Below are 27,744 nucleotides of genomic sequence, written 5' to 3'. Positions count from 1 at the left end.
CTCTCTGAAATCAATAAAGATATATTTTTAAAAAAATAAGAGGCAATTAAAGTAATGGGTAAATAAATTACCCACTTTCAATGTTCCACAATTAATATTTGCATAAACTTCCATTTATTCATACACTTAGAAACCTAGCATATATAATGGTCGTAGTGTAATATACATTATCACTTGTGTTTTTGTTTTTTATTTAACCTTATATCATTAGCATTGTTAATGTGGTCTTCCCAGCCATCATTTTTAATGGCAGCACAGCATTCCTTTCCTAGATAAGCTTTAAAATTCCCCTCTTATATGAAATAGCTATTTTTTCTTTCTTGTTTTCCCGTCAATATTAACACTACTGATAAATTTAATAATAGCAAACATATAACTACTTATCAGTGTGTCAGATGCCCTGTTCTAAGTACTTTACATATACTAACTCATTTAAATTGAAGGGAGGGGACCTTGTGAAGTGGGTGCTTTTTATACCCATTTGTAGATGAAGGAACTGAGGCACAGAACTCTCCCCAGTTTTCACATTTAGCCTTCCAGCCTCTGTTATACATTTGTCTCTGCTGAGCAGCATGTAATTGCTATACTTTGATCTGAAAGCCTTTGACTTTTAATTAGGGAATTTAACTAGTTTACTTTTGTTATTATCATCACTTAGTTTTAAGTTCTTCTTTTTTCCTTTAATTGCTCATTGATATCTCCTTTTTCTGAGCTTTAATATGTAATCTTCTTGTTTTGGATTTTGTTGCTGGTTGCTTTGCTTAAATTAATCAGTGTTTGTGAAGGTCTAGATGTGAGTAATAACTCTAATAGATACCTTTAAGTTTTCAGATGCACTCCTTGACTTACATGTATCTAAATATCAAGACCAAATTAAAATGTTTGGTTTGTGCCCCCTTTATATAAGATGAATAGCTTAGTACACTTTGACTTTTATTCATCTATTAATCTGTTTGAAGTTTTACATCAAGAATATTATATTTCTTTCATGCTATGGAATGAGGCTGTGCCTTGAGATGAAGTTTTCAAGAGTTTTTCTTTATGATTAGGTATCTACTTAGCCCTCCCCTACTCTCTTAAGATGCCCACTCCTATCACATCTCCATCCATCCTTAGCAGATAAACTCGTCTCCTATTTCGTGGAGAAAGGAGGAATCATCAGACAGGAATGCCCACTGCTTCCTGTGACTACACCAACCTTCTTGTTTTCTTATGGTTCCTTTTATTTCTACCCTTGTAATAAAGTTATGTTTTGTTTACATTTATCTTCTGCAAAAAAATTAAAAGGCAAATTTCTATATATATCTCTATATAATATATACGTTACATAAAGTAAAACAACAAATTTAACATCCATTCCCAAATAAAATAACTTTAGTGAGTTTGGCACTTCTGACTTGCATTTATATAATCCCATCATCTTTAAAATAAAAAAAATAGATAATTCCTCTCAAATGTGCATATCATTTGGATATTAGATAAGGTTAAGGAATTTCTTTTATTTTTTCATATTTTCCTGTGATTATGCTATTGTGGATAGGTTTGCCTTAAAAGTCCTGATCTTTCTAGATATACATATTAAAATACTTATTAATAAAAATATATGGCTGTCTATTTGCTTCTAAATGATCTAATGTTGGGGGATGAATGTTGGAAAAAATGGGTTAAAATAAGAAAGAAAAATCTGGACTTGTGTTGATAATTTTTGAATCTGAGTGATGGGTATACAGGAGTTCATTATCCTATTTCTCCTTCTCTTGTGTATATTTGAAATTTTCCATAATGAAAAGTTAAAATAATCACGTTAACAACATTTCAAACTATCAAACTTCTATGATTATATAAACACATATGAAACTGATTCTAACAATCACTGCCAGTTCCTTCCTGTTACGACTCCTGTTTTATGTGTCTAAACATTGGGTGAACAAGTTCAGCTCTTTGGAAATTTTTCTTCAGGAATTACTATGTGAAGTGTTTTTTCAAAAAGGCTGACTGTGAGCTATTTATGAAAGCTAAATATGAAAATGTGCCCGATGTTTTCATCATTTGACCTGGATATTCTTGAACCCAGGAAAATTTTACACTGGCATCTGGCTTACTATTATAAAGCGCTGGTGACTTGATATAAATCTCCTTTGATTTAGGATTAGCTGGGACCAGCTCTGAGGATTGCTTGGAACAGTGGTACACACTCAGGATTGCTAGGTCAAGTCTTGTGAGTCACCAAAGCATTAAGCACTGTGACCTAGAGCAGCTGGGGGAGTTATTCATACGCTCCATCCTAAAACAAGTTGACATTTTTTCCTGTGATATTGCTAAGGCTTTCTCCTGCTGACTCACACATCCTAATACTTTAGTTGACTGGGCCAACAGAGAGAGCGGGACATTTTTGTGAAAAGCAGCATTACTAAGCTACATCTCATTTTATAAAATTTTAGAAGTTGCAGGGTTTTAATTTTTCTCACTGCCCTATGTTAGTTTTGATTTTATAAGGAAAGGTATAAAAGTTAGAGGGTGTGTGTGTGTTTGTGTGTGTGTGTGTGTGTTGGTGGTGGTGGTGGTATTATGAATTTAAAAGGAGAGCTTGCATCGGGTCCTACTGCCTTCACACATCCATTAATCCATTCTTTTATTGAACAGGTTTATCGAGGGTTTAGCTCACTCTACGCAGCGTGCTTAGCTTAGGGGTTCCCTCCATATCTGCCTTCATGGAATTTCCACCTCAGTGTTACGTGTTCTTGGGAGAATATAAAGAGCCAAAAGAGGTCAGGAAGAAATCAGGGTCTAATGCTCCCATATCTGCAGAGGGAAACCCAAGATCCTTTCTTGCCATGACTCCCTGCTCAGGTATGGCAAAGGACTTGCAGCAATCATTTTTAATCAGGGAACCCATAGACCGTTTGCGGATCTTACGAGGGTCCATGGAGCCAGTTAGTGATTTGAGTGTTCTTGCTGGGAAATGATCCATCCACAGATTTCTTCAAAGTCTCAGAATAGCTTGTGATATTACAAAGGCTGAGAACCACTGCCTTGCCAGGCTATGTTCATAATGCATTAATAATGATGATTCATTAACGGCAATACGTCCATTCCTCTTATCCACATTTCATGGTGGGATTCTGGAAGACTGCTGATTCATTTAGTAGCAGAGTACAAGAAGATCCATTCAGAATGACAAATGATTGAGCAAGACAAGGGTTTTTAATCAATCCTTTCTTGGCATGGCTCATTTTCTTCTAAAATTTGCCATTAATTATTAGAATTATTAATACTCATAGAATATGAAAGAGGTTGTATTTAGTAAAAAATAGTGAGAGTTCTTTTGTTTGAAATGTTGATAGTTTGACTTCAGTGCAATGATCCCAGAGGTTGTTTTTTTTCTCTTTTTAAGTTTAATACAGAACATCTATTCAATATTTATTAAACTTAGTTTCTATAACTATGATTTGGCATCATACAAAGCATTCTTAATTACAGGGTAGAGGTTAAATGATCTTTACAAATTGGAATGCGATGCTTTTGTCTCCAAATATTTTAATGGCCACAAATGTGTTTTTACTATAAACATTAAATGCATGTTTGACACTCTAAATTTTGTGTAATGTCAATACCAAAAAATATGTAAACTATATTATGCAGATGTGGAAAAATCTAGCTGGTATTTAAACAATACTTTGCACCATTAACATTTTTATGGCATGTAATGTGCATATTAACTTATAAATCTTAGTTTTGAGCCCCCAAAGTGTCTTTGAAATTGTATTGCTACAAATAAAATTCACAATATATAATTGAAAATACCAGCTGCCTAGTATTGGGCTATAACCTAAAGCATAAAATAAATATCCCGAGGTCCATACAAACATAAGTAAATGAGGGGCAGAAAATATGCATTTCTCATGCAGAAGAATTTCCAATAACTTATTGAGATGCTCCGACGTCAAGGAAGGGAACACAACTCCCCAGTCAAGTGTGGGCTTAGCATAGTGACTTCCTTCCAGAGAGGACAGGATGAAAAGAGGAAAAGTAAGAGTGGCCTTCCAGCGGAGAAACCTGACCTTCTCAAAAACCCATAACCTCAGCCTAATCATGAGGAAAACATCAGACAAATTCTAGTTGAGTCAAAATACCTCAAAACTATAAAAGGCATCAAAACCAAGGAAGTCTGGGAAACTGTCCCAGCCAAGAGAAGACATAATCACTGAATGTAATATGGTATCTTGAATGGGATCCCACATGCAAAAAAGGGACATTAGGCAAACCAAACTCTAATGCCTTCATAATCTACAACCAAATCTCGTGGAAAGAACAGCTTTAGCTATTCTTTCCCTTCATGGTCCTGGAGATAGCAAATTCTTTTAAAGGAAGCTTAGGGTCATTCTCATAAGGGTCATTCCACTACCACCTATTAATAACTTACTTCCTATCACTTGGCCGTAGGGTCTAAAAGTCTCATATGAGTTTCTGGATTAGCAAAGGAGGTGAAAGATGTGCTCATAAACATGACTGATTAGGGTACTTGTCAAAATATTCTAAGTCACTCAAAAGATAATCATCTCATCTGTAATTTATTTTATAAGAGCAACCATACATGCGCAATATTATTTCCTGAGAGAAGGTTCTGCCTCTCCAGCATATTGATTTATTAAACTGAAGTAAAATCTTGTTTTCACATAATGAAGGAGTTTGAGTTATAGGGATCTATCAGAGTATGAACTGCTCTATTCTCCAACTTACTTGGCTGACTTCCATTTTAACTTTTTCTTTATTAACCATGGAGAGTGATAGAGATGAGAGAGAGACAGAGAGAGGGTGAGAGAGAGAAGATCAGGAGGTAAAAAGAGAAGAAAAGGAAAAGTAAAGGAGGGAAGTGGGATGATGACAGGAGGGAGGGGAGAGAGAGACAAGAAGACATAAGCATAGAACAGGAAAAGCAGGCAGGGAGAGAGAAATCATTGAGCGACCATTATCAGATGAACTTCTTCGCAGGGTTATTCAAACCAAAAAAAAAAAAAAAGTCCTGTCTCATAAGGACTGATCTATTTCAGCTTCAGGAATCAACGTGGTATCATTTACTCATATGATATAATTTGTTTAAAAATGATGACCTTGCAATATCCTGGATTCAGACGTCAGATACAAATACTTCAAATTTCAAATATTCTACCAGAGCTTGACCACTTACTTAGTTTCTGTTTGCAAAGATGTGGCCACCATCTACACAAAACCCTTTTTATGGAGGATGTGGAAGGAGAATTCTTGATTTAAAAACTAGCTTTCCTGTGCAGAAGCTTTTCAGTTTGATATAGTCCCATTCACTTATTTTTGCCTTTACTTCCCTTGCCTTAGGGGTTCAATTTATAAAATCTTCTCCAAGGCCAAGCTCCATAAGTTTAGTACCTATGCTTTCTTCTATGTGATTATATTTAAAACCTGAAACAATAAATTGCATATAAGACCTGATCCATTTTAAATTAATTTTTGTACATGGGGCCAAACTGTAATCTAGTTTTATTCTTTTGCATGTGGCTTCTCAATTTCCTCAGCACCATTTATTGAAGAGGCTTTCTTTTCTCTATGATATGTTTTTGGCTCCTTGGTCAAAAATTATTTACTAATATACATGTGGTTTTATTCCTGGGCTCTTAATTCTGTTCCAGTGGTCTGTGTGTCTGTTTTTCTGCCAATGCCATGCTGTTTAGATTATCATTGCTCCGTAGTATAATTTGAAGTCAGGTAGTATACCTTCAGCTTTGTTCTTTTTTTCAGGATTGCTTTGGCTATCCAGGGTCTTTTGTGGTTCCGTACAAAGATGACACTTTTTGGTGCTATTTCTTTAAAAAATTACATTGGGATTTTGATGGGGATTGCATTAAATCTGCACAATATTTTGGGTAATATGGTCATTTTAACTATGTTGATTCTTCCAATCCATGAACATAGAATATCTTTCCATTTCATTGTATCTTGTTAAATCTCTTTTAATAATGCTTTGAAGTTTTTAGTATATAGGTCCTTCACATCCTTTGTTAAATTTATTCCTAGGTATTTTATTCTTTTTGTTACAATTGCAAAAGAAATTGTGGTGGTTTTTTGGGGATTTTTTTTTTTTTTTGCATTTCTTTTTTGACATTTCATTGTTAGTACATAGGAATACAATGGATTTTTATATATTGATTTTGTATCCTGCAACTTTACTGTATTTGTTTATTGGATAAAGAAGATGCAGTACATATATACAATGGAATACTACTCCGTCATAAGAAAGGATGAAATACTGCCGTTAGCAACAACACGGATGGGCCTGGAGAATATCATGCTAAGTGAAGTAAGTCAGACAAAGCTAAGAACCATATGATTTCACTCATATGCAGGATATAAAGCTGAAACTCATAGACTCAGGCAACAGCATGGTGGTTGCCAGAGGGAAGGCGGATGAGGGGGTAGCAAAGTGTAAGGGGGCTTAAGGGAGGCCAAACATATGGTGATAGAAGATGATGTGACTTTGGGTGGTGGGCACATAAGGCAATATATAGATCATGTATCATAGAAATGTACACTTGAAACCTATATAACCTTATTAACCAATGTCACCTCAATAAATTTAATAAGAAGGAAGGAAGGAAGGAAGGAAGGAAGGAAGGAAGGAAGGAAGGAAGGAAGGAAGGAAGGAAGGAAGGAAGGAAGGAAGGGGGGAAGGGTGAGCTTTATATATTAGAGAACTAGACTTGGTAATAGCTAATACAATATCAAATCAAGACTCATCAGAGATCACATGAAATATTTTAACGCCTCTTTTTCTTATTTAAATTTCCACCAATGAACTTGGATTTTAAGCCTGTCCTTAATCAAATTTACAAATTCTATGTAGTTAAATGATGAGAGCATGTGAGAGTTTTAAGATAAGTTCTAGAAATCTAAATTTCCAAGGTCTTCATATTATTATTCACCAGTCTTTTAAAATAAAAACACCAAATGGGCTTTTCATAAGAATAACAATTTCTTTCTAAAATTTCAGGGATCCACCTGAAAACCTTTAGCAATGAACAGTCTATCTACTCTTAAAGGGCATTCACTATACTAGTCATCCAAGAAGAGCTAAATGTATTCATGCTTCTGCACCCTTGTATGCTTTTTTAATAACCCAATTTCATGCCATATCAGGTAGACATTCTTCTAAAACCAGTTCTCTCAGCCACAGAATGGCAACATCACAATAAAAAATCAACAGACCATGTTCCAATTAAAAATTTTATGGTAAGACTTTTTCTGTGAGTACATGTATACTGTCAAAGCCCAGGCTATGCTGATCAAGAACTTGATGACCCTTTCCTTCACAACCTTCCACTTGAGAGTACAAGAAACACATTACAGGTGGAGAGAAATGAGAGCTGAGGCTGTGGAACTCAATTTCATTTTAGAGTGGGATCAATGAAATGAAAGACTTGGTTCAACTGTGGAATTGAGAGGTGCCATCTGGAAAACTGAGACCTCCTATCAGAGGTGGAACAGAACCAGGAGATGCTCATCATTGGAAATAAGTATAAAAATGACTTACCATAACAAATTATCACTAGGATGAAAGCATTGCAATTCTCTTCTTGTCTTCTTTATAATTCCTTAAATAATCTGATGATCGCAATATATGTCTACAGTCAACTAAAGCATGTGATCGAGGCCACACACAGACCTGCACCATGACAGCACCACACAGGCATCTTCTAAAACCCCAGGTTCCCTGGAAGCTCTTTGACCATCCTGCCTAAGGATGAGCCGCTACAGTAGGTAAGGAAGGGAGGTGGCTTAACTGACAACAGGCCACGTTAGATTTATAAGTGAGGGTGTCAAATCCAAATAAAAAGCTTTTCAAATAAATATTTTAAGTAAATGTTTAATTAGTACGTTCCAATTTTTCATTTTGTGCTACACTAGTACTTTCTCCAGTCCCTCATTTTTATAATCTGAGCAAATATTTAAGAAAACCGTAGGGATTGGTTGAACTGTTATGACTTATCTTGTCCAGTTTTGTACTTTCAGAACACACACACACACACTGCTCATTTATGGTAGATTTCTTGTTCCAATTTGTTTTCATTTTACTTGCACTTTAATTTTAAGGCACTTCAAATCCTTTTAAAAATAGGTGTGGTATACGTAGGTACCTGTGTGCCTGAACAAATGGATGCAAACAGAGAAGACCAAAGAATATAGCTTGTTTTAAATAATCCCTCATTGTTAAAGCAGAGTCTGGCCTCTACTTTCATAATTTATTCTCATTTTACTAACCCTCCATGAACGGGAAACTTTCTCACACAGATGTATTGTGGGGGAAAAAAAAATGAAAATTTTTTGTAAACAGAAATCATCTTGTAAGTGTATTGTAGACAGACTCACCAAGGTTAAAGGAGATGCTAGAGAATATTAAAATATTGATCATAACTCCCTATAACAACAGATCCATAGTTTCAAATATTTGCACAGAAAATTAAAAACAGCTATAAAGGGACTGTACTATTCAGGGGTTTTTTATTGTAAACAACAGCAGTTAATCCCATCCAAATGTGACACAGCATTATAATAATTATCCCCTAGGATCTATTTTCCTCTTCTTGCTTTAACAGTGGAAGTGCTCACTGTCCTGAGTTGTATTAAGGCACAAAGCATCCCAGCTAATGATTCTACTTCCTGTCCTCCCTTGTAGCTGAATGGTCATATGACTAAGTTATCAAAAATCAAATGCAAAAAAAAATTATCCATGAAATTTCTACATCCTTTCTTTTACAGAGAAATTGCTTTCCTTTCACTATGCTCTCTTTCCCTTCCATAGGGTGGAATATGGACATGGTGGTGGTGGTCCATGTTCAGATATGAAGACTAGAGCAAGATGTGGACATCAAGATAAGATTCTGATATCCCCTGCAAGAGGTTGGGGAGATGAGTTTGATACTGTTGCAATTGGCTAGTTATTAATAATAGGAAAGGAGCAAAGGGAAGGTCAAACATTATAGGCATGTCATTTGGGCAGCTTCACCAGGAAGCAGCAATTTCACACTCCCCAGGGAGCTACCAGCCCATTCCCTGCAGATCACTGGGGGAAGGGGATCCGACAAAGGAGAGAGAGACACATGTGCAGCGAGGTTCGGTGACCCAGGGAAGGTGCTGGTTTGGGAACACAAACTAAACTCTCGTGATGCTGGATTGGACTATGCCCTCACATGGAATGGAAACCCTGGACACCGGCTTTGATTTTAGCTCTATTGAAGTCACAGCTACACTTCTTGTATGGTGGGGCAAAGAGAAATGGTACCTTGGAAACTCAGGGGTGTAATTCCACAGAAATACAGCTTTCTACAATACCTCATCCTCCCACGTGAGTCTCAGAAAATTCCTTTTCTCCGAAAATCACAAGAATTCCACTCCCAAGAGCAACCGGTGGGGACAAGGACTTCTCCCCAATGGTAACAAGTTGACTGACAGTTCTGAATTACATACATCTTATCTCTTAATATGATAAAAAAAATAATCTATTTGTGGGATTCTTTGCTACAGCAGCTTAGTTTATGTTGTATACAACATGTTAATTTAATCAGACACTGGGTTTATTGAAATCATATTGAGTAATTTACAACATTATTAGTAATGTTCAAAACAGGCTCGGGGGATAGTAATTAAAGGATATCGGACGCAGCCAAAACTCTACCACAGCCTGGTGAGGTCATCCCTTTCCTATGAACGCTCGAGTCTGTGGCAGCCAAACACAGATGCTCCCTGAATAGCCACAGGTTTCAATCATTCTTCTACGAGTCACAGTTTAGACGCTGGGCCGACAAGAATGACAACATCCCCCAGATCCTACCTTTAGACATGGGGTAATTCCACACATCTTTTCTCTCATTCTTATGCTTAAAAAAGAAAAGATCCCACTAAAATTCAGCTGCCACTCATACGACGGAAAATACACTTACCTTCCCTCCTAGAAGACGAAACTAAAGCTTCTGGGCCGCTGCATCTCACTCAGCGTCCAGCAGCCTCCTCCACCTATCATGGACCATGAGCAAAACGGTAACATTTACCAGTAAATCTGGTGTCAATAGAAGGAGTTGAAATAAAAAGGAAATTAGTTAAATGTATAAGTATATACTGAACACATTAAGAAGGAAATGTAGGTTGATGTTTCAGTTCTTAAATCTACAATTATCCTAAGGCCACAGCGGTTATAAAAATCTCCACCCTCCAATACCCATTTCACATTCCCGTTGATTTGAAACAACATGTCTGCTGGTCAAGATGCTTACCTGGGACACAGCTGGGTGGTTGACATTAACTCAAGGAAAGGTTGCCATTCATACTGTGATCTAGTAGCTGTTCTTTACCAGCGCTGAAAAAAACCACACACCAAGTAATTAGCTACATGCCAGGTCCCAAGGGCTCTGTGGATTTGTTCTAATAAGGAGACCACATATGGAGCAGTAGCTTTAATTGGTGTCATCCCCTGATTAAACTTTCAGTTACTAATGGGCTCTCAGTGGCCAATCCGGCCTCCCCCAGTCAAGCTGGAAGGTGAGTAGACACGTGGCTGGGATCAGCACACACGCAGCTTTCAAGTCTTGCATCATGGGGCCTTCCCTCGGCGTCTATATCACCACAGTTCTTCCCGCTGAAAATGTTTATTTTTCCTTCTATTTTTGACGTAATTTTAGTCTTACATAAAAGTTGCAAGGGGACACACAAAAGTCCCCTGATGCCTTCACCCAGGATCATCTCACTCTTCCCTTTCTTTCTCCTCTCTCCCTCTCCCTCCTGTCCTTACCACTTTCTCTCTCTTATTATTCGTTTCTTATCCATTTGAAAGGAATTTGCACACATGGTACCCATTTACCCCTAGATACTATAGTGTACATTTTCTTAAAATAGAGAATTTTGTTAAATATCCATAGAAAAAGGTGATTAAAACCAAGAAATTAACAGGAATGAGACTGTCTAATTTCACAGACATCTCCAGATGTTGCCAGCTCTACGATAAAGTCCTTCATAGTAAAAACAAACAAACAAACAATAACAGAGCAGATCAGTTGCTGCTCAGGCCGCCTTCAGTTCGTGTTTTTTGATGGCGCCTTATGGTTAAATCCAAGTTATGCTTCGTTGGCAGGAAGACAGTGGAAATGAGACCGTCTTTTCAGTGCCTAGCATCAGGAGGTACATGCTGTTCATTAGCCCAATTGCTGGCAATGTTAATTTTTCTAGAACAATAAACGCCTTTATTCCACGAGCTAAGACGGAAGGGAGGAGGAACGACTTGCGCCCTGGGCCTCGAGTTTCCTCGGCGACACCCCCAGCTCCTTGCCCTCAGTGTGTCGCCATGTGCGGGCCACGCTGGCCTGGTCCAGGGGCGAGGCCGCAGGAAGCTGGCCCTGCGGGAAAGGCTCCTTGAGGAGACTGCTTCTTTGGGCACTGCTTTTCCTTTCACCTTATTGCTTCTGAATTTTCTCTGATCGCGTTTTGTTCAAAATCTCTTCCTCCTCGGGGGTCAGGTTGGCCCCCATCCTGCGGCCCGGGCACTGCCTAGTGGGATTTGCACCCCTGCCAGTAAGGTGAGCGGTCAGTGAGCGCAATGCTGTTCTTTGCCAGGGTCTCGGTGTGGACGGGTCCACTGTCGGATGCACAGAGGCACCACCACATCCCTTCCCTTGCTTGTCCACCCTGGGAGGCCAAGAGAAGCTGCAGCGTCCAGCCTCAAGGCCCGGCGCTTGACTCCCCAGCGGGGCCTGGGTGCATGCGGGGGGGTCTCAGTGCTGGCAGCAGGGCGACCCCACTCGCATCCTTGCTTCACGTGGTAGGGCCTTTTCTTGCCCCGGGTCGCGTGGTGCTTGTGCCAGATGTCCGAAGAGATTTCTGTATGTAGGAGCTGGGGACAGAGGCTCAGCCACGGGACACAGGACCAGGACCAGCCCTCCCAGATCCAGACCCCATGCCAGGCAGGGGGCGCACTCGGCTCTTCAGGCTGGCTTCCTCTCTGAGCACTCGGCAGTTGACAGCTGTGCCAAGGTGTCATCGTATCCCTGTGGCCCAGCCCAGCCCCGGCCCGCCACAGCCCTGCCGGTGCCCTCTCAGCCCCGTCGGCGGCCCAACCGCAATGTTAATTTTGACCATTTAGCCATATCTGTCCTGGGCAGCGTTTCGTGTGAGCTTGGGATGAATCTGCTCTCCGCTGCTGTTGGACTGGATGTTCTGTAAACGTCCGTTAAGTCCCTCTGCTCTAACATGTATTTTAATTCCTGTGTTTCCTTAATTTTTGCCTGAATGATCCATCCATTATTGAGAGTGGAATACTGAGTCCCCTGCTATTATTGCATTGTTGTCAATTTCTCCTTTCAGGTCTGTTAAGATTTGCTTTATATATAATTATGCTCCTATGTTGGGTGTATAAATATTTACAAATGCTATGTCCTCTTGTTGGATTGATCTTTTAATCATTTTATAATGACTTTCTTTGTCTTTATTATAGTGTTTGGCTTGAAGTTGATTTGTCTGATGTAAGAATAGCTATCCCTGCTTTCTTTTAGTTTCCATTTGTATGGAATATATTTTTCTATCCCTTTACGTTCAGCCTGTGTATGTCATTTGATTCATTGTAAGCATATTTTCTTTCCCATTATTGAGGACATTGTAGCTTCCTTAAAATACCTGTCTGCTGATTCTAAAATCTGAGCCATCTGGAGTTTCATTGATAGTTTTCTTTTGACAATGAATTCTTTTCCTAGATCTTCATCTGTCAGGTAATTCTGGATTGCATCCTGGACAGTACTGCTGTTAAGCTAAGGAGACTCTGGGTTGCTATTTCTTGCTGATGAGAGCAGGGTTTCAGGTTGGTGTGGCTGCCTGCTTTAGTAGATATCTAACTTGGTTGCACTTCCATTGCCAATTCATTCCTGGAAGTTAGCTCTAATCTCAGATAAAAACTTTTTTAGCTAAGCTTTTCGGAGCCTACTTCAACCATACATGGTACAGAAATCCTCCAGGGATGCGGCAGACATGAATTAAATATCCCGCGCTGGCTCTTTCTTATTTGGAAATGTATCTCCTTCACCAGTGCCGATGCTTTTCCTCGTCTGCGTTTGCTGGTTTCTGTAGCCAAAAAGACTGTAATTTTTCCACCAGTGCCTCTAGCAACTGTACCTTCCCTGAACTAAAAACAAACAAACAAACATAAAAGAGTCATAGAGAACACACGCTATACAACGGTTGCTTCCAAGCATGGACTCTGTAAATCTGTCCTCTTCCTTTCTCTCTCCCGAAACCATTCTTTGTATTTTTTTCAGTTTATAGCTGTTGTCTGCAGAAGACTTTGCCTGGTTGAGCTTTCCTAGTCACTACTAAAAGTAGAAATTAAAAATAAATTATAGATTTAAATTCTATTTTTGTTCCATTATTGTTGCTTTCTTAAAACTTCTTTAAAACTCCAACTACATGTTATTTTTTTTTCTTTGTTTGACTTTCATTGCAACCACTTTCTTTCTGACCCTTTTCATTGTTTTCTTAAATCTAATTTTTATTATTGTCTTTGTTTTCCTGCTTTTCTTAAATGCCCCTTATATTGTTTTCAGTTACTTTATTCTTTCTTAGGCAACTTGTAATTTAATCTTCATTTCTGATATTATATTATCTTTTTAAATTTTCTGAGTTTAATACACTCATCAACTTACGGAGAGTACAGTGGTCCCTCTTTAACCATGGTTTCAGTTACCCGTGGTCAACCTCAGTCCAAAAATACTAAATGGAAAATTCCCGAAATGAACACTGCATAAGTTTTAAACTGTGCACCCTTCTGAGTAGGGTGGTGAAATCTCGCATGGTCCCCCTCCAGCCTGGCCTGGGTGTGAACCATCCCTCTGTCCAGTGTCTCCACTCTGTACACACCAGGTTAGTCACTGACTGAGTTACTTAGTAGCTGTCCGAGTTATCAGTAAATGATCCCAGTGCTAGTCTGCAAGTAACCCTCATTTTACTTAAGAATGGCCACCAAGAGCAAGAGTAGTGACGCTGGCAACTTGGATATGCTGAAGAGAAGCCATAACCTGCTCCCTTTAAGTAAAAATGTATGTATGTGTAGGGGAAAAAATGGTAATATGTAGGGTTCAGTGCTACCTTTGGTTTCAGGCATCCACTGGGGTTCTTAGAATATGTTCCCCACGGATAAGGTGGGGATTCCTGTACCACTGAAATATTACTCAGAAATGCCGGTGCTTCCCTCAGAAATGACATTGTAAGGTTTGGGAGGGCAACTCTCCTCCGCCTCCCTGCAGACTATACACAGAGTGAGTGGTGAATGGATGACACAGTAAACTCAGTCCAGCATGCCTCCCTCTTTGCTGTACAGGAGAATTTATGGCATCGCAAGTTGCATTCAAAACCACTTCCGCTGCTCCAGCATATTGAATCCAGAATCTCTTCTGCCTTCCAGATTTTAAAGTAAATGAATCTGATCTATATTTATATTTTTCCTATTTGTTCTAACATCCTTGGAATCCATTCCCACACATACTGCTTACATTTTTTAATACAAATTAACCAAAAAAAATGTAATTTTCTCTGTGTGTGAGACTTCTTTAGACCCATAGGAAAATGCAATCTGACTCTACCTAAAGTTCTGTACCAAACAAGAGGTGAGAAGCGGGGATGGGGAAAACTGATGCCCTTTCGCAAAATAGGGAGACACAGTGTCTTTTACCAAAGCTTAGCGAAGGAAAAGGAGCTTGTTTCAGGTGGCGAGGCAGCCACAGCCCACTTGTGAAGCTTGGGTGCTCCAGTTCTTCCAGATGTCACCACATGACCCACCATCCCAATTCTCAGGAGCCCGTTCTTCCTCAACCTTCTGAGAGCTGAAAACTTTGTATATTTAACCAGTGTTGTAATTTGACGAAGCATAGAACCCTCTCTATTTTTTATTTTCAGCTCAAGACCTCAGCACTGCAGATATAAAATGTATAAAACATTATTTTAATGGTCATATAAAGCTTTTTAGTTTGTGCCTTAAGCAAAAATATAATGAGCTGAGCCTATTATTCTGTTTTAAGTTATCCAGTGGTGCTAGGTGTGAACACACCACCCTGCACTCTTTGAATAATGGGCGTCCTTTATACTACTCTACAGCAGCTGTCACCCCGTAGCCTTCAATGGGGACTCCATCCTGGGTCAGACTGACAACAATTTCACAAATCATGTTGCAACTATATCTCCTAGGCCACCAGGCTTCTATCTTTTAATGCACAGGACGACAGTAGGTTTCCATTGCCTTCAGCTCTGTGCAGGCCAGACAACAAGCTGAGATTTCCCCAAACTCTATAAAGAAACACAATCCACTCCCTTAATAGTCTCTGTATTATATATCAAGGTACTTCGCTACAAAAAATAGAAATAAACACTGATTTAAGCAGAAAAGACTTTAGTTGGAAAGATACAGAGGAGCTCATATGTGGTCAATGTCTTTATTGTCCCCAATTCTCCACCCTTCTCTCTATAAACAGTCCTAGGCTTTGCAGGATCCACGTCCCGTGACGTTGCATTTCCTCCCACAAGAGGCAGTGTGTACTTTCCTACCCCACTGATGTTGGGCTTCCCCATGAGGCATGCCTTGGCCGATGGCACGTTAGCAGATGTTGACAATGCGCTTGCTCAGCGGGGCCCGCTCCTGTACATTCCTGCCTTTCACCATCAGCCAGAAATGCCTCCAATAGCTGCTCGTTCAGGTGAGATGAGGGAAATGTGGCCCAGACTTGGACTTGAACACAGCGAGGACCCATGCCCCATTAAGGCCAGCCTAGAAAAGCCAATTCCCTATCAAGGTGCATTCATAGGAATTTGAAATAAATGTTTATGTTAAATACCATTGAGAGTTTTTTTCTAGGGGGAGGGAGATTGTCATGCAGAATTACTGTGGATATAGCTGATAAATATATCATACAATCATGAGGATGACTAAAAAATCAAGCTTGGGATACAGACAAGAGCCAAAGGAACGGCCAAGAGTCCACCTCAGAAATAGTCCATTTAGGAGGCTACTGTTGAACCATTACCACTGGAGACTGGCTGCTGTCCCACCATGTTCCATAATCCCCAGTCACACACCGAGAGTCCACTCCACCTTCATTCCTGTTCCCAGAAAAGAATCTCTAATGACCTCTGTTCAATCACCACTTCACTCATCTATACTCAAAACCCAGGCTGGAGCACTTAATCAGCCAACCAAGATCACAGCTCCACCTTAACACCTAGAGGTCGGGAGAAGACATATCTGCCTCCCTGTGGCTTGTACCAAATTTGTAATTCCTGCCAAATACAAATTCTTGGTAGCCAAAACATGACAAATGTTCATGACATGTCTTTTTGCCTGGAGGGAAATAGAAATGCAACGGAACCCACAGTCCTATTTTCAGTCCAGACCATATCTAAATACAACAGCAACAGTAATAGCTAAGGTGCATTAACTATGTGTCAAACACTGTGTTAAAAACACGATATATATTTTTATTATAGATAATATATCCCTCTATAGAAATGAGAGAAATGAGGCTTAAGAAGGGTAAGTAACCTACTCAAATTCACATAGCTCACAAATGGAGGTAGAGCCAGGAGATCTACCAGGCCAGTCAGATTACAGAACCCTGACTCTTAACCACAGTGATGCACTATTTCTCAAGCATTAAAGAATCATTCCTAGGAAACAATGAGCTCTCCATGTTTTTAAGACTAAGAGAGCTGTGACTCCATTTGCATCATCAGGGTCCTACCCTAACTCTTAATTCACAGCTAATTATTACTTTTTAATTGCCTTCATGTTGTATTTTAAGCCAAGTCTTTTTGTTCTGTTCACAGAGGAAATGGGAAATAATTGGTTTTCCCCAAATATCTGAAAACCTATTATTAAGCCTTCCATGTGCTTTACTTATTCAGATTCTCAAAAGTTTTCTCTGTCTTTAAGTGAAATATGCCATTTCTTCTATATTTTATTTCCTTTCATTAATTTGTGAAAATTAGATTTTTAATGTTTTTGTAGAGAGATAAATAAATCGTCATCTTATCTAAGCCTTGACTACCCATTGAAGTTTCTTGAGGTTCAATGTGTGTGTGTGAGAGAGAGAAAGACTCTATTGTTGCTACTGCTGCTGTTAATAACCTCTGAGAAGCCTGACCATTAGTTAAAATTGTCTTCACTATTGATACCTTGACACTTTACAAAGAAAAAGGAGTCATGATAGAGAAGAGAGTGGACTAGTAGGCCAGAGCCACATGGCTGAAATGCTCACATGGCCGTTAACTAGCTGTGTGTCATTGGCAATGCACTCAAATTATCTGAGCATTCACTCCACTGTTTACATAATGGGATAAAAAAAGAAATAATGCTGCATATAGCTCAGAGCTTAATGCAAACTGGGTACTCAATGGTAACAACTACCATTAGTATTCCCATTGTTTTGGAATCATTATAGTTGTTGCTATTGTAATGGTGAGGAAGACATGGATATTCCAGACATGCTCGCTGAAGCCCACTTAAGTTTCTTTTCCCGAGCAACCAGCAACAATAATATTGATAATAAAAATATATAACCACTTTCTTCAAGCATTTAAGATTCTACCGAAGAATAATCGTGATATTTATTCCTGAATTTTTAAACTGATTGTCCTACGAAATCATCCTTAGGGAAGCTTTAGGAAGTAGGTATGACTGCACATTATTTGAGTTATCTGTGCTGTAGTTACGTTACCACCAAATAACTGAGCAGGTTAAAACCACTAGTAACCTATCTGGGATCTAGTAACAGCCAGGACCAGGATTAAAACATTTCTCTCATGTCTCCCTACTTGCCTCAGCTGCCTAATGTTTTCTGCTCTTGAAGTGGAAGCTCTATTTTGAAGGATTCCTTGTAATGTAACCACTGAAGTATGGCCCACACGAGGCAGCTATGAGTTCACAGTGCTTGGGCAAGAACATTTGAGAAGAAACCAGTGAGGAAACATTTACATATGTTGGCCAGAAGTAGTTTCCCATGCAAACACCTGAAGCATGAAAACTGTGGCAGCTTCAGGACCTGAAGTCAATGTGCTTTCAACAGCTCTATAAATTATCTTTCAGACAACCCATCAAATTAAACTAAGTAAATAAGGAGCCAGATGACTCAACATGTTTTATACTTGAGGGAACATCATGTCATGTCATGGAAATACAGAAAGTCAACTTTATGGAAGGCTGGGATTTCTCCTGTTTAAGTTATTACCTGACACCCTGACTGCCAAGTCTCAAAGAGGTAAGAAATTAGTGATGTCAGTTTGAACTGAGGAATGGTTTTCCTTTGAATTTTACGACCCCTTCATCAGCTGCACAGCAGGAAGTGACATAATTTGTATACATGGAGACAGACAGGATACCTCGTATACAGGATGCCATGTCATGGGCAGGGAAAATTTGGCTTGGTTACACTCATAAAAATTACTAGGTGACTTGGTTTGTTTTAGAAGTAAGTAGGATATAGATCTTTAATACTATAAGAAGCAAAGCGTATTAGTTACCATAGCTGAGTAATGTACCTAAGTAATACTAAAGTATTTGGGTAGGATTACGATGGAGACAAAGAGAAAATTTTATTACTGAATGAAAATAAGCTAATTAGCTGAAGAACTTCAAAAAGGACCTACGTCACTCATATGTAGGACCAAAAATAACCAAAGAGAGAATCATGAATAAAGGAATTTTTTTGCCTGGATAATATTTTTACTTTTATTATGTATTACTATATATCTTCTACTTCTGTTTTTTAATAGAACGTGATATACAGTAGAAAAGATGTTCTCAGATCCCATTTTTCTTCTGTAGTATAAGTAACAGAGCTGAATCACGCAGCAAACAAAATAAAGTTATTTTCCTCCAACACACATTCCATTAGGCATCTGGAAAACATTTGAGGTCACGCTCCATGATCCTCAGATGAAATAACTGATATGAATGAGAAATGATGGTGTTCCTCCAAGGAATGAAAAGATTTGAAAATGAGTTTTTATCTTCTTTCCTAGATGCATGTTCCAGTCCTTACTGAAGGCCAAGAGGATGGGCTCAGGACTCAACGATGGCGCACACACAAGTGAACTGGCCTTGGGCTTCCGCAATCAATCAAACAATCACGCTTAACCAGATACTTCAAAAGAGGGCTCTTGACGCTCCCCTTACTCATGACATTTTACTCCCAGTTCTTCAGAACCACCTTCCCAGGATGCAGCTTTTGGTATTTCCATTACCACCTGCAATCGCAGATGTCAATGACCTAGCAGCCCATTCTGCTGTGACCAGACCTATCCGCCAAGGCTTCCATTGCACACGGAGCAAGAGGAGGGTGGAGGGACTGTCCCCGCCTGCCCATCGTGGGACTAATTCTTACACACTTACTAATGGAGGTTTCTCAACTCCCAGTTGCCCAAGGATAAAATTACATTAGTTTGGACGGCAAACAAATGTCCCTTTATTTCTTGCTAACTTCTATTTAAAATTTAGCAATTCCTTCCATTTTATTTCCACCTGAAAATACTGTTTTGGAGATTTTGGAAAATGAAGTCTTGCCTTTTACCCCATTTTATTTCCATTCTCTTTTATATTATTTCTTCTTTGACCTTCATTTTCAAACAATGCATATCACATTTTCAAATACACATTTTATTGTAGAATAGTTTTATATTTGAAATATAAAACTGTGAAGATGGTACAGACTGGTCTCATACACCTAACATCTAGCTAATGAGTGGTGGAGTTGGAATTTGGGTGAGATAAATGATAGTGTATCAGGTGTATGAGGCCCCAAGACTCGTCTTCAAATAAGCTGATGAAACCATCATTTCTTCCTGGCCACAGGCTTTGGGAGTGTCTGCTGTGGGCCATCCAGTTCTCATTGAAGTTCCTATAACGCAGCTTCTTTCTCCACCTAATAGCACTTAAGAGCACTCTCTTCCTTCACGCCTGCCTGTGGGTTTTGTTATGTTTTGTTTTGTTTCCCATAGCCACCTTTCCATGGCAACACAGAATCCCAAATATGCAGTGGCCAGGTCCCTAAAAAAGGTGACGGCTGAATTGCCTAATCTCACTTTTTGGAAATCCAGAAGTCTTCAGCGTCCCTTCAGAGAAAGAATGTGGCAGGTCACCTCAAGGCAGGGCAAAGAATGTTCCAGGTCTGGGTGAGCCCTCACAGAGAAACGAGCCAGCTGGTGGGTGTCAACACCTAACTCATCCAATCAGACCTTTTTTTTTCCAGCAGAAAACTCTTTGCCAGCTCTCCTAAGTGTTGACACTATTATTTATCTTATTACCTGTAGCAATAGTGTTGGTCATCAGTCTCACATGTGTGTCTAGTCGACATCTGCTCCAATTAAAAAATCAAACGGCGCAGTGCCCTCGCAGCCCCGGATCTGTCTCTTGCTTCAACAGTGTTTGGACAGAACAGGCCCAGGGGCGCCCCTTCTTCCAGCCTCCAGCCTCCAACCACCCTCCAACCTCTTTCCAGTTGCTACCTTGGGAACCACCTGAGCCATCCTCAGTCTCCGAGACCAGCCAACACCATTTTTTATCTTAACTCCTTATTGCCGAGCAACCATGAGCTCCCAAACTCACTAGAATTATTACACCCAAGTGGAGGCCTGTCAACCGCCTGGCCAACCTGCCTCTGCGGGCCTCCCACGCTCACCTCTCTCTGGGCTTCTATTTCCACGGAGAGGATGTGGCTCTGGAGGGCAGGGGCACTTCTGTGAGTTGTCAGAGAAGAAGCTTGAGGGTCTGAGCATCTCTTAAAGATGCAAAACCAGCGCGGTGGCCAAGTTCTCTTCGAGGACGTGCTGACACCTTCCCCGGATGAGTGGGGTGACACTCAGGATGCCATGGAAGCCGCCATAGTCCTGGAGAGGAACCTGAGCCAGGCCTTTTGGACCCGCAGGCCCTGGGTTCTGCCCGCACAGACCCTCAGCTCTGTGGCTCCTGGAGAACCGCGTCCTGGGTGAGCAGGTGAAACTCATCGAGAAGATGGGTGACACCTGACTCACCTCCGCAGCTGGCCCGCCCCAGGCTGGGCTGGGCCAGCGTCTCCTCCAAAGGCTCACCCCCAAGCAGGACCAGGAGCCTTTGGAGCCCAGAGGCCTTTGAGGGGCCCCTCTGCATCCCCTGGTGTCTGGCTTCTGCCTGAGCCTCTCCCCAAAACCACTAGGCATCCTTATAACTACCCTGGAGCTGCATTGAACCAAATGAAAATGATAAAGCTTTTTGCAGCCAAATAAATAAATAAATAAATAATAAAATCCTGGCTCACCATAGTGGACAATCTCTCCTGAGCTCCCACCATTGATCGGGAGTAAGAAACATGAACAAGTCTGTCCACGGAAGCCTCCCGCTCTGCTCTGTGCCCTTCAGACCCGCAGCTGCCCCCACCACCCAAGTGTCACTGGCACAGGAAGCAAGTGGTGAGTCAACGTGACCGAAGCTCGGCGCGGCACCCAGGCCGCATCCAGCACAGACTGGCCGTTACTCACCTTCTAGCTCGAGGTTTGCGGGCCGGGAGGTAAAGGGCAGCCCTCAGGGCAGCCGTGGAAACTGGCTGCGTAACCGGCCGCTTTTCACCTGTTTCCACGGCTCAGCAAGGCCGCCCCTCCCATGGTCAGAGCAACGGCCCAGAGAGCTCCCGATGTGAATTCGAGCATTTCTTCTTGGGGGTGAGCTTTGAAGTTTTTCTAGCATTTCATTACTCTCCGGGGCTCTGAAATATCTCGTGTTTCTTGAAGCTGCGCTGAATCTGGAATCCATTATGTATTCTTTTTCTTTTCTTTTTTTCCGCTTTGGTGGAAAATCATTTAATAGCAGGTAGTATTTGAAATTAAAACCATGTTTCCTGAGTCTGAGACACCAGAGGAAAAGCGAAGGTGTATTATCGAGGGAAGCTATTTCGATTAAATACCCTTCTCAAGACCATCCAATTTTTCTTTTCCCTTTTAAGTGTTTCCAAATCGCTTCTTTCTTTCTTTTCCATCCTTCGTACCTGTCTTGCGGGGGGGGAGATGGCTGAGGTCAGATGAATGATGTGATTTCTGGGAAAGAGCAGGGGACGTGCAACATGGAGCTCACACCTTGGAGGGAGGATTCGGAGAGGTTCCCAAAAATGATGCTCCGGGGGCCGCGGCTGCTTCGCTTTCTTGTTCCCATAGGATACATGTGACTCGACCTAGAGGACCGTGACATCAGCCAAAACCACCTCAGGTGACACATTGTCCCTAGTCGGTGAGAGAACAGGATCGAACCACACCACCACTTAGAAACAGCAAATATTTATATTACTCTCCTGCGGCTCCTGTGCTCTCAGCAGCTCCAGACCCATGTTCTCAACGTGACGATAGCGTTCGCCCGGTCCCTGCTCCCGCAGAGTGTGCGACAGTAACCGGGGGCCGGCCTGCCATGTGGCTGCGAGATTAGTCTCGAGTTTTCTTCTTGAAAATGTCCCGAAAGGGGCGAGAAAGTGAGAGAAGGAGTAGTAAGGTGAAATTTAAAGTCCGTCACTGAGAAAAATAGATTGAGAGCCGGCTGAGTGAGTGGCAAGAGATGTGCTGCCCGATGCCCTGGACACTGAGGAGCCCGAGAGGCGGCTGGACGGGGCCCTCCTGGCAGAAGAGCTGGAGGAGCTCGGCCCCCAGGGCAAGGGGCAGATCCAGGCTGTCCTCCCGGGTACAGCAGGCAGGGCCCCCAGGGCAAGGGGCAGATCCAGGGTGTCCTCCTGGGTACAGCAGGCAGGGCCCCTAGGGCAAGGGGCAGATCCAGGCTGTCCTCCTGGGTACAGCAGGCAGGGCCCCCAGGGCAAGGGGCAGATCCAGGCTGTCCTCCTGGGTACAGCAGGCAGGGCTTCCCCGAGCCCCGTGGCACAGGGCGCTGAGAGGCAGGGCAATGGGCATGAGCGAAGACTCACCTGCAGGCCCAGTAATCCCCAGGCCGTCAGCCAAGGAGGCCGGGGGCAGCCCTGCGGCCGCCCACCCCAGGCAGCTGGGCAACACAGGATCCCAATATGCGGTGGCCAGGTCCCTAAAAACGGCGACGGCTGAATTGCCTAAAGGAACTCACATGCGTAGCCTTGAGTTCTCTGGAGAGTCCCCACCGGCTTACGGCGTGGCCTTTGCCCTTTCCTTACTAAAACGTATAAAATAGCTGTTCACGATAATAGTTTCCCTCACGTCTGAGCGATAATGATGTGATTATTAGTGCTATGGGCCTCACGGTGACATGGAGCTCACGCGATGTTCCAGGCAATTCTCACAACAACCCTGAGTTAGGTGCTCCTCTCATGCCCTTTTGAGAGATGAGGAAACTGGAGCCCAGGGGGGCCCGATAACCAGGTGGGGTTCAGGAAGGCGCCCAGGGTTATGTAACTAGAAAGGCCGTCAAATTCTGACCCAGACAATCTGGCCCCCGAGGCCAGGCTCTTAAACGCTCCATCAGCAGCCCTCCAACGTCTCGGTCTCGGGACCTCACGGTTTGTTAAAAATTATTGAGGATCCCAAGTAGCTTCTGTTCTTGCAGGCGACATCTACTAATATTTGCCATGTTAGAATAAAAACCAAGGCGTTTTAAAAGTTAATTCATTTAAAATTCATAAAAATAAACCGATTACATTCTAACATCAAGGAAAAGTTTGTAACGAAATATTACTATATTACTGAAACCAAACCAATAATTAGTGAGAAGAGTGGAATTGTTTTACATTTTTCAAATCTTTTATTGTCTGGCTTAAGAGAAAAGCGTTGGATCCTAACATCTGCTTTGACATTTCATCTGTTGAGATATGTTATTTTGGTTGAAGTATATAAAGATCTGGACTTTACACAATAAGTAGTTGGAAAAGAAGCAGTATTTTAATATAAGCCTTTTCAGTAATTGTGGAAATTCTTTCTTAGCCAGAAAAACTTGAAAAGTTGTAGTTTGTTAAAGGATAGTTGCCGTGTGGAATGTAAAACCATAGCAATGACCTTTCCTTACTCTCTGACATTCAAATCCAGTGGTTTAATTTGTACTTTAAATAACTCTTTTACCCGTGCATCATTTGTAACATCAGTTGGTTCACTGAATAATGCAGATAATTTTAAATGTTGACACTTTTTGGATTGTGCAATATCGAGAAATCTTGTTGTTAACATCACTACTAAACTTATCAGAAAAGTCTCTAGGTTTGGGGAAAGATGTCGGGCTCAGAATGCTGAATAAATATTTTCCAAAATGCTTGAAAGTTTGACTCTTTCTATTGGCAACAAACATTATTACTTGTCTTCTTTGATGTGATAGGTTCACTTGATACATTTTCAAGAAAGTATCTGCCGAATGCTCCCATCTCAGAAACCTGAGTTCCTCCGTGGGTGTCTCTGTTATGGAAAGGTGGCATTTCTTGAACCCGGAGCTCGTTTTCTTTGAGACAACCACCACACTCCCATATTCAGCAGAGGTGCTTTACGTGTCCTTCCCGTTTCATTGCACAGAATGTTATAAAGTGTAATCGAGGGACAAGACTTACGTAAAATTAACAGTGATTTCTGCTTTATTAAGAACATTCTTACAGGAAAGTAAAGCAGATTTTTTTTTGTTTGTTTTAACTGTAAGGTTGTGGCTGTGAAGGGGACAGTGACACTGGTCCATATTGGCAGACTCGGTCACCGTGGCTTTTGCACCATCGGTACAAATGTAAAATCAATGAAACAACAAATAAGGTTTTGGCACCGTTATCAAAACAGTTTTGACCTTGCAACCCCCCTATAAAAGTTCCCAGGGACCACCAGGATGCTGCAAACCACACTGAGATACCTTACGCTCCCATAAAGTTAAAAATAAACGGCTACGGTTTATATGCAAAGGTAATACAAAAGCAAAGAAGGGAAAGTGTTATGGCCTGAATGTTAGTTCCTGCCGCCCCCAGACGTATATTTAAAGCCCTAACTCCCAGGGGGATGGTTTTTGGAGATGGAGCATTTAGGAGGTAATTAGGTTTAGATGAAGTCGGGATCTTGGGCCCTCATGATGAGATTAGTGCGCTCGTAAGAGACACCGGAGAGCTCTGTTCCTCTCTCTCTCCCTGTTCTTCTCTCTCCATTCACATCTTCTGTGTACAGAGAGAAGGTGATTCTCTGCACGCCAGGAGGACAGTCCCCACTGGAACACGACATGCAAGATTTTGGGTGTAGGTGTCCCCATATGGAAAATGGGAGTAAATAATTAATAGTGTTTCCAGTAAGGTCCCAGCGAGGGTTAAATTGGTTACTATATGGAACACAGAGCCGTATCTCGTATATCGTAAGTGCTGCTTATTTTTAATGTTGAACGTTCAGATCGCACTTTGCAGGACGGGGCTCAGGCTGAGTAGCGGTGCCCAAGGAAACCCAATCTGGGAAGCGCAGAGGGCTGGTGAGAAATAACGGTCTTCAGTTCTCTAGACATCACCCAGCATGGCTCATCTTTCCACGTGTGGGAAATCACAGCCTGAGATCCCAGAAGGGCCAGGGGTTTGCGGGTCGCCCCTCTTCTAAGCGGCAAAGCATCCGAGGAGGGGCCGCGGGCACACGGGGAGCAGGCTCGCTGTCAGGAGCAGCAGCAGCCTAGCCTGACGGAAAGAATGCCGATTCCAGACCTGACCCTGTCACGGGTCCAGGAACTGTGGGCACGTCACTGGATTTCTCTCGGCCTCCATCTGGGGAAAAAGCGTTAAACCGTTTTCTAAGGCCTTTCCTGGTTCTCGAAACTTATAATTCAAGTCATTACCGCTCTCTCTGGGCACATGCCTGTAACTAAACTGGAAACATTTGCAATGTGGTAGGAACAGAGCTTCATAAAGTCAGAACAGAAGATTTAGCATTTCCTACATCCAGGCTCTGACCTCCTCTGTACTCTTGCCCAATCTTTCCCAGGAAGACATCTCTTTGAAGTCCTTCTGGCTCCGTTGATTAAGGAATCAGTTGTTCTAATCCCCCGGACTTTGATCCCCACGCAACCCAGATAGTTTCAAACAGATGAAATCTCTGTTCCGCAGTCGCAGACCATGCTCCGACGCAGGCGGCAGAGCCCGCCGCCCACCAGCCCGGCCACTGCTGCTGAGCGGAACGAGCGGCGAACCTCAATAGGGTGGTCCCAGGCACAGTCATCGGGACTGTAAAACCAAGGCATCGGTTCCTCCCCAAACTATTCATGGGACCCGTCTGGAAGGCAGGGATGTGGTGGGTACTCGGGAAACGCACAATCCAGCAGACGATCAACAGTCATTGTTCACAGAGCCGGCCAATGAAAGCAAGATCACAGCCAGGATAAGAAATGCTAGGTAGAAAACTCATGGCACTACTCTGGCAGAGGACAGTGTGGGACTTTGACGACTCCTTAAATGGTTGAAGATGAATTATCTGCAGCATAGGGGTTGGGCTGAAGACCGGGGACTGAGGACGGAAAGCTGGCACTGCTCCGGGCAGAGAGGACACGTGTACAAAGGGCATTGGCCCGAGCACGTGAGGAGCCAGATGACCAGGTCACAGGTGCCGAGAACAGCAGGGCGGCCATCAGCTCGTCGTGGGTTTATTTCGGGACAGCTGGAAGAGGCTGTCTTCTCAGTTGTCTTAAGACTGAACTCTCCCTTGACCCCCCCGCATTTCATTCGGCAAGTGGAACCGGCAGCGTGGGCTGGTCCAGGCTGGCTGCGCGAGGCGGCCGCCGGGAAACTCAGCCAAAGGCTCCCCGTGGCGGTTCTCGCCCAAGGCCCCTCCATTTCCTACGGAACAACTGCTCCGAGGATGCAGTCACCATGGCCGCCGACCCGGGACAACAGTCATACGGAAATGCATCGGCACCGTGGCTTTCCCAGACGGATGCTTTCCCGCAGAAACGGCTCTACGTTACCCGCTGCCGGTGACCGTCTCCTACCGCATTGTGTCTTCTGGGAAGAATTTTCACCGGGGCAACCAACGTTGTGTCTGTGCCTTCTTTCAGAAACTCAAGAGCACCAGAAGTAATTCTTAAAATGAAATACATATACAGCATTACACGGTTATTAACAAACATGAGAAAAACCTTGGGAGGGGCAATTATTCCCTAATCAAATCAGCATGAGGAGGTCGTTCTGAACACGATACCATATTGAGATTACGACTTCCTTTCTTCCCTATTATAAACACGTTTCCTTAGGTTATAAAATGAAGCTATAACATAAAGCCAGGGCTGTGACCCCTCCCCCTGGAATGACCATCTGGTTGTAAATCTGAATAGACTCCTTTAAAACCGGGAGACCGAAGATAAATGACCGAAGACGCGGAGAGAGCAGTAAGGAACCGGGGACATTCTCGGGTTGATACGTACAAAAATGCTGATGGCAGACACGCAGAACAGGTCTTGGAAACTGTAGGGTTGTAAAAATCACGATGGTGATACACTGGCTGACGCTTTTAGTGCAATTATGAAAATTTGCTTTGTATCATTCAAGCTTCAATGGGGTAAATGGTATATGTTTGATTAAATGGCAGTGCATGAAATGACACGTTTAATAATGAAAGAGTCTGGGAAACAATAAAAAAGATCCAGTTACTAAGATTCAACTGTACTCAGGACAGCTTGGGTACTTTGTCTTCTTTTTTTGGAGTCTAATTATTTGGATAGCAGCGCTGTGCATAGCATCCGGTCGGTAGCTCCCTCCCCCTGGAGTCCTGGACGCAGGC

This window comes from Miniopterus schreibersii (genome assembly GCF_964146895.1).
Source record: "Miniopterus schreibersii genome assembly, chromosome: 7".
NCBI classification, from domain to species: domain Eukaryota; kingdom Metazoa; phylum Chordata; class Mammalia; order Chiroptera; family Miniopteridae; genus Miniopterus; species Miniopterus schreibersii.
The sequence above is the reverse complement of the archived record's forward strand: the minus strand, read 5'-3'. Positions refer to the sequence as shown.